The following is a 9,116-nucleotide window of genomic DNA, read 5'->3' as shown; positions in this document are numbered from 1 at the left end:
GGCCTAAAGACGAGAGCTGAACATGTTCTAGTGAGTGCAAACTGGTTCAATATTATTGATATTTGGATGCTTTGCTGTGCTATAGGTCTTAATTGTTTTCTTTTCGAGCAATTGTCATTTGGACCAGTCTAAACTTGTTTGTGGATCTAGCCTATATTGATGGAAACTGTAGACTACATTTCTGGACTATTTGTCTTGGACCTGGTCTAGACCTAGATGAGTGGAGTTTTCATCATTTCCTGTGCTGGTTTTGGAATATGTTGAGCTGCTGAGACAGGTTGATATCCATTTCGTGATGCCCAAACCCTGGACCTGGTCATGCTGGTTAGACTGATGGTGATGTCGAGGACTAGGACTAGAGATCTAGGACTAAGCTGTGAATTTTTGGACCTGGTGAGTTGGACTCAGTTGTGGATCACAAAAGGACTCAGTTGTAAATTTCAAATTGCTATGACTATGATGAGATACAATTGTTGTTTACAATTTGTGTATAATGTGTGCTATGTTGAACATGTTTACATTCTATTTCTGGATTGAGAATTAGCTCTTACAGTTACAGCTGACAGGTCATTGCTGGTTATATTTTATATTGTAATGTTCACTTTTTAATATTTATAGAAGTCTGTTACACTTAATATATTAGACACAGTAAACCTCGGATGTGTCGAAGTCGGTAAAGTCGAAAACCTCGCAAAAGAAAAGTCCCGATTTTACTTATGTAATTGGATTTGCCGAAGTAAGGAGTTGAGTTTCAGCTGTGTTGATGCATTTTTCTCAGTCCCGAGGACTTCGACATGTGCGAGGTTTCTTTGTACTCATTTGTTTTGTCAAAGAAATCAATAATTGTAAATTCTTCGCATTTATGTTTGGAAATGAATTGCAATGAAAATATTGTGTTAGGAAATTACAATAGGGCTAGGGCTAGGCAATCGCATAGGAGAAGGTACAACATAAAATTGCAAATTGGAAGTAAAGATGGAATCTATATGACATTGATTTATTTCAAGGGGTAGTACAGCTGTTGTGTGGCCAAGTTTTAGTAATCAAAACTTGCAAAATAACATTACAAACTTAGTATTATGCTGCAAAAGTATAGAAAATTACATAAGATTATGTTACCAGCATGTTATCATTTAAAAGAACCATTAAAATACAAGAGAGCGCTATCCAAAAAGAATTTTTAAACTTTGTTTTGATACAAAATTATACATTTGATTTTTTCTTCAATAATGATTAAATATAGTAATCAAAAACTTTTAAAACCTCTTAGAAAATGTTCAAATAGTTCAAGAATTTGTTCTTATTTTTTTAAAAGCCTAATAAATCTTAGGGCCCAGATTTATTACGATTGGGGATACATTTATCAATATTTCAGCTAGGTCCTAGCCACTCTGGGCTCTTGTTTTTTGTATGCAGTACGTCGTTTCATTCGATTTGATATAGTTTATCAATTTGCTGAAAATGTATTTATATTAATTGATTTATGCATTGAAGCTTTGTTCTATTTTATAATGGGAATATTGGATCGACATAATTTGTTTCTATACTTGTACATGTGATTTGAATTGTGAAGGATATGGGGATGCACGATTGGGTAAAACAGATATCATTAATTCCTGCCTTAATCATTGCAATTATGATAATTATTTCATTGTCAGCCCAACTTGCCCCATAATAATGCAAGCTTAAGACACTATTTGTTAATTGTTTCGCCATTATTTATAAGAATATATGCAAATTGTTGAATTTCACTTGATTTCGTGTGCATGTCTGTCATTTGTTATTCACATTGTCATAAATAACCATGTTTTCGTGGCTATAGCAGGGCTGCGGAATGGCCACGTTACGACCACGTTTCGTGTTTAGGAATAATAACCACGTCCGAAGTGGTTAGGACAGAACCACGTTGGGAGTTATTAAAATGATAACCACGTTTCGTGGTCATTTTCGGTAACCACTCGAGGCGTGGTCAATTTGACCACGTGCGTGACGTGTGCATAGTTGACGACGCGTGCGTGGTCATGCGTGGTCACAAAAATGTATAACCACGCTTCGTGGTCATTTTCGGTAACCACTCGAGGCGTGGTCAATTTGACCACGTGCGTGACGTGTGCATAGTTGACGACGCGTGCGTGGTCATGCGTGGTCACAAAAATGTATAACCACGCTCCGTGGTCATTTTCGGTAACCACTCGAGGCGTGGTCAATTTGACCACGTGCGTGACGTGTGCATAGTTGACGACGCGTGCGTGGTCATGCGTGGTCACGAAAATGTGACCACGCAACGTGGTTAGGACAGAACCACGTTTGGGGTTAAAGTTATAACCACGCTTCGTGGTCATTTTGGGCAACCACTTGCTGCGTGGTCAATTCAACCACGTGCGTGACCTGTGCATAGTTGACGACGCGTGCGTGGTCAAAAACGACCACGTTTTGGTCGTTTTTTAACCACGCATTTTTAAGAGTGTACAGTAGTAATAACAGCAGTGATACATGTGAAAAGTAAAATTATCCATATCCGTATCTGTATTCACCTTACAAAATTAAAAACCAACAGCAGTAAATCTGGTCATCTTATATAAAAAAACTATAAATAACCTTAGTTAACAATTGCATGTTTCATGTCCAAAATGATACTAAAAAAAATCTTTTGCATCAGCATACTTGTATAATGCCCTAGTAAAAGTGTTTATTAATCAATTGAACAGTAATTAATGGATGGGTTGTAATTGTAAACCATGAACTTCAGGCATTATATATCAACCATGAACATGTATCATAAACAGTAAACAGTAAATATTTTGATATTGGACAGCATGCATGCACATGTTAGACCTCGCTCTGCTATGGTTACAAATAATGACGCTTATTCTGAAAGTTACTATTATTTTATGTGTTATACTTTCGGAATCATTACTTTACAGTGTTTTTTTTTTATGTACAATTCATCATTTGCTTCCAAACAGATGACATAGTGCACCTCTAGGGTAAACCTCCACATTAAAAAGATAAACAATTGTTTTAAAAAAATCCCTTCTTTCATTTGTTCAGATTTTACAAGTCCTTTTACATGGACAAAAAAATAACCCAAACATTACTTGTTTTCTACCATTTACCAAGACTTTGGGATGATATCAAAACTACCATCAGAGGTGGATATCCCATGCCTCCTCCAGTTCCGTTTGACACCATCCTGCCGTCTGATATGTAGTTTTCCTATAAGGACAAATATAATTACATATTTACAGATTAATTAATATCACAAAATATATTAAATGATCCATGTCGGCAAACCAAACTGGGCCAGTCAATCAATAAAGCCAAGCAATCATACATATAACCCATAATCACTGATGTACATCATTGATCCTACAATAATAAAAAATTAATTAAATCCAAAAATGTGTCTGACAAAAACTTACTATTCTACGTAGGGTACGTATTTATAGTTCCTTCCCCCTCTCTGTCATATGCACTCTATCAAGAATATGATGAGGTGCATCCGGCAGGGAACGGTGCTCCCAAACCCAGAACATGTCCCTATGTATTTGTATTATGTAACATTCAAAGTTGAGTCCCCCTTCTCCAAAACTTCTCAATATTAGTTCTTTACCACCTACTTCCAAATTCATGCTCCTTACCCCACTCCCTACTAATCGCTTCACAAAGCTATGTCCAAATAATAAAACTGTCATCGTCATAAATAATTGAAGGCGGAGTCCAGCCCAGAAACCCAAGGTAAATTTTTAATTTTTTACTTATTACTTTATTTTTCCAATACAGACTTAGGTAAGTTGTATGGATTAGAATGAATGCCTTTATTTTGTCTTTAAGATCTCATCTGGACGACACTTGTTCCGCCTCTGGTACACCCACTTGTACGCCCCCATCCGTACTCTGGTTAGACCAGTACTCTCCCCTACTGTTTCTGTAGTTACTCTTTCTGGTACTAAAACATATTCATCCTCAAAATCTTTTCTAGAATCCTTGTAGCTAGCAATGATTTTCCTTCTCTCATAACCCAAAATCTTCCATATTTTGGTCAACCACATCTGATTCAGAAGGTACTTTCCTTACTAGCCTACGATTCACTATCTTTGGATTACCTCCATTAAGGTCGGATACGATAAATATCCTCAGTAAGATTTATCCAATCAACAACATATAATTCATCAAAATAAACATTCTCCAACTTGTGTCTTTTACTAAAAGCACACTTCTTTAAGTAAACAAGAGATCCTATGCCAAGGGGAGGGGACTTGCAGAGATATTTGCATCAGCTCGGGCCTTATTCCGGGCTGCTACCTTGTCAGTTCTTTCTTTGGCAACTTTTTGAGCCCTCTCAACCAACTCGGCTTGTTCTTTAACAAAGTCTTGTTCCCATTCTACATCAGACACACCCAACAAATGATCTAAAGGAATACGCTCTTTCCTACCAAACATAAGAGCAAAAGGGCTGACCCTCGTAGTTTCGTGGGGGGTGGTATTGTACATGTAGACAAGATGAGGCAATAATTCAGGCCATCTACGTCTATCACGCTGATCCAGCGATTTGATTAGGCCAAATAAAGTCCCATTGAATCTTTCAGCCTGAGCATTACCCTCAGGATGATATGGTGTTGTACGAGTCTTACGTATACCATAAAGCCTACATAATTCTTTTATCACCTGACCCTCAAAATTACGTCCCTGATCACTATGAATTCTATTTGGAATTCCATACTTTGTGAACCAGTGCTCTTGTAGAGCTTTAGCTACTGTTGAGGCGTGTTGATTTCTACAAGGGATTGCCTGAGCTAATTTTGTATATACATCTGTAATAACAAGTACATCCTCAAATCCTCCCTTACCAGGATCTAACTTAACAAAATCAATAGCAATAATTTCCAATGGACTAAATGCCATTAGATGTCTCATTGGGGTTCTTACCCGAGGCTGCATCTCCTTTGCCTTAGCACATTTAATACATCTTTTAACATAAAATTTTATATCACGAGCAATGCCAGGCCAATAAACTCTTGACCTACCTAATTGTTGAGTTTTATTTCTACCTTGATGTCCCCATTCATCATGACATCCAACTAAAATACTCTTATGCAAACACTGTGGGAGTAAAATTTGAAATATATTACCAAATAAAGGATCAAGAACCTTCCTTCCTAATATTCCATCTTTAACAGTAAAATTAGACCATTGATATAACCATTGTTTCAAACTATCCGGTTCTGAAAAATGTGCGGGAAATTCATCCCCCGGTTTCCAGTGCGCACTTCACCGTTCCCACACAAATCTCAGTTCTGGGTCAATTTTCTGCATTTGAATGAGTCGTTCAGGCGAAAAGGAAGGAAACAAATTTAAAAAAGTGGTCCCTAACAAATTTTCCTGGTCAGAAACACCAGACTTCGATTGGATTTCATAAAAGGCTTGCTGCAAAGATTGCACAGTTTGTTTCTTTCCAAAATGTTTTTGAAATAGTTCAATAATACTTTTAGTATCTTATTTCCCCGAAAAACAACTTTTTTACGTGCTGCACCTTCCAAATTTGCTCTGATTATGCCGCACTTTTTGAGTTTCAGAGATTTGGTATTGTTCACAATAAAGATCTATTTCTTCTAACCATTCGGTAAGGGAAATGCCACCTTGTCCAGAAAATCTCTCAAGTCTGGTACTTCTATCACTAGGGGTAAACCTACACCTTTGTAATGCTCCGGTTAAACCGGTTACTAAATCTTCAACTAACTTTTCAGCCATAATTTTACTATGTATATGTGAATACTACTGAAAGGAGATGCAGCCTCAACTACGATAAACCTTCAGTTATAACACACTTATTATATAGTCTACTATCTAACTCTGGGAGAGAAAGGTAACCAATCGAACCAGACGCAGAACCTAGGAAAAAAGGCATTTAGTTAAAATTGTGAAATGTGTAAGTCCAGACCACAATAAACATTGGGGGTCTGATATAAAGGTAAGCACAAAAGACTGCAAATTCTATATAGATTTTCTAAAGATGTATTTTCATGTGTTGCCAAAGAACACTACCAGAATTTAGATTTTTACTATTATTCTGTCTAGTGGTGTATTTGCAGAATTTATTTGTGCTATCTCCTTCAGATCCCAATGCACACTAATGCAAAACAGACATAATAACAAACTGCATAGCTACACACATATCTTAACACATCGTCATGTTGAGAAGATAACGAGTTCATATCTTTTCAGATACATATCAAGCATATCTTATAGTTTGTAATATGAGAGTCTACATTAAATGTGAATGACTGTTCTGGAAAATCTTAACAAGGGCTTCATTACATACCAGCGACTCCTGCTGCTTCACTCGCCAAGGCTATCGGCTTCCAAACGACAGTGCCAGCTTCCACCGTCGAAGATATCGAAGACAGGGTCTACCACACCACGTCGATGACGAAGATGAAGGGCCGTGTCGAAGCGTTGGTTGGAAGAACGATGTCTCGGAGCTCCTCGATAGCGTCCAACTCCCCGAGCCGGACTAGCGCCTGCGGCCTTCAGTACCTAACCTCAATCCATCCTCATGAGACGACCAAAGGAAAAGCAATCGCCCTGCTGAGTTCCTTTACAGCCCCTTCCAAGACGATTCTCGCGCAGTTAAACGACTCCTCTCACCGCAGTGTAATGTGAAATCACCAGACTTCGTCGGTACCAACTAATCCGGAGGGTTTTAGTGGAAACCAGCTATGCTACCCCGTCAGGTCTATTTGCAGTGGTTTTCACAGGTCCCTCGACTCCTCGCTACAATGCAGCCACGCGTGAGTCCCAGGACGAAGGGTTCTTTCTCCTGAGCTCAACGGCACATGTAAGGTCCCAACGTCGAAAACCCGGGCGATGTGGGGGCTCAATCCAACCCCTGCAGCTGAATTTCTCTCTCCAACGTTAAAGTTAAAATAATATCAATTCACATCCTCGAACAAAAAATAAGCCGGAACCGGTGACATGAAGTGAAGCTCTCCTTGTTGAATTTATCTCAATGTCCGATAAACATTGTGTTTATGCGTAAAACCAGACTGAAGGACTAAAACGTTCCCCGAACATGCTGAAGATGACGGTTGACCGACCCCATCCGTACTACCAATTTTGTAGCGGCACATGCAGCTTTGCAAGACGGCCGGTGGCCGCCCACCGTCTTGCGCTGCCCACGTACAAAAAAAGGACGGGAGTCAAAGAATGACAAGTTCGATGAAGTTAAGTTGTGTATCAGGTTTTATTCTAAATCAAAGTCAAATTACATGCTGGATAATAATAAATGTCGCATCTCTGGGCTGGACGACCGACGACAGACAAAAATTAAACCGACATGGCCTACGGCGGCAAAACAAATCGGGAACGAAAAACTGCCCCTTGTCAACTAAACACTCCCTTTTTATCCCCTTTCTGGGTCAAACACCGCGTGGTGAAAAAAACCTTTCCCCAAGTCGACCCTATCACTTTTGGTGTAATGCGCGAAATTAATCCGCTTATAATGTTAGTATATAAAACGGAACTTAATTATTGTGTACTCCGATTCCAAATTCAAGTTCTTCGGCTTTCCATTATTCTTCCAACTTACGTAACTCTCTTTACCACTCCCCCAACTGCTCTCTCGGTCAATTAATCCTCTTTTGCGACTCTGTCACTTCAGCCACTCCCACTCACAGCTCACTTCCACCAAGGAATTCACTCCTTGCTTCCACACCTGTTCACATTCTCGCTCTCTCTCTCTCTCTAATCACTGGAGAATGCAAGCGAGCCGAAGAACATGAATAAGAAGTAAAGTAGTAAGATAACTGAAGTTCCAATGGACTTCTATTAGCCCTGAACGCCTAGCAACCCAGTCAGTATGCCCTCTTTCACTTCCACATTCCAATCGCTAGCCTGGCCCAGAAAAACTAGCAAACGAAATCAACACCTTTAAGGAATGTAAACAATGGAAGAAGGCGAACGAACTTCTTTACCCAAACAAACAAATCTCTATTTTCCATCCCGCTATATTACCTAAGACTCTTCAAGATTATTTTAAAATCAATAATTTGTACCACTCATATCAAACTAGAAATTGTAACAGTTACCACCCTTCTTCCACACCACTCGCCGTGTGGAACTCATTACCTAATTTTGTTAAACTACCTAAATATCTGAATGGGATTAAACGTGCATATCTCCGAAACAAAGCACATCTAAACACGGCATTCCATTCATGTCATTTATTGTAATGAGTTGTTTTACCCCCTCTCTCTCTCTTTCTTGGACTTATTCATAATTGTGTTATGATTGTACGCTGTAAAAACTGCGGTGTTAAAACTGACACCAATTGGTGTTAACAGAGGACCATACCCTGAGGTGTTAAAATTACACCCTAGAGATTAAACGTAACACCAAAGAGTGTAAATGTAACAAAAAAAGGTGCTGTAATAACACCTATAGGTGTAAAACTAACACCACCATTTAACACCGGTGTAAAATAACTGGTGTGGTCCTCTATGTACACCGGTTAACACCACAGTTTTTGCTGTGTATTGATTTTCATTTTACATGTATTAATATGATTTATTGTTACAATGGGGCTAATTTATACAAGCAGTTGTGATTTCTTTGACCCCTCCACATGTAATATATCTTCGTAATGACAATGATTTGTATATGTATATTTTTAACTGTGGAAATAAATTTTAAATTTGATTTTGATTTCTGGAAAATAATTAGTGCCTACACTGCAAAAACTCCGGTGTTGATTTAACACCAGCCCGGAATTTATACATGTCCACACCAGAGAAGTATTGAAATAACACCAGTTTGAAATCAAAGCGATGCTGTTTTAATACTAATTGATGTTGTATAAACACATATCTGGTGTCAGACCAGAACGAAACTGGTGTTGTTTAACACTTCTCTAGTGTGGACATATAAAGATTCCGGGATGGTGTTAAATCAACACCGGAGTTTTTGCAGTGTATAACTTAAAAATACCGCTCTTTATAACTTCGATTGTGTTTCTTGGGTCTTTAATCACTGAATGGTATCTTTATAAAAAGTAAGATTATTCACTTTCACTAGACCCTAAATAGACAAGGTGTTTGTCATTATGTAAAAAAATATTT

The 9,116-nt window shown here is 38.4% G+C and overlaps 1 long non-coding RNA gene across 1 annotated transcript; it reads right to left on the bottom strand.

Moving 5' to 3' along the window:
- Positions 1-3,051: 3,051 nt before the first annotated feature.
- Positions 3,052-7,128, bottom strand: LOC121426096. Its single transcript, XR_005971558.1, has 2 exons — positions 6,323-7,128; positions 3,052-3,216 (listed from the first exon to the last, which is right to left on the bottom strand). It is a non-coding gene; the product is annotated as an uncharacterized LOC121426096 (long non-coding RNA).
- Positions 7,129-9,116: the final 1,988 nt, after the last annotated feature.

The sequence above is a fragment of the Lytechinus variegatus genome, chromosome 13, assembly GCF_018143015.1.
Source record: "Lytechinus variegatus isolate NC3 chromosome 13, Lvar_3.0, whole genome shotgun sequence".
Classification (NCBI taxonomy): Eukaryota; Metazoa; Echinodermata; class Echinoidea; order Temnopleuroida; family Toxopneustidae; genus Lytechinus; species Lytechinus variegatus.
This window is presented reverse-complemented; position numbering and strand designations above follow the sequence as displayed.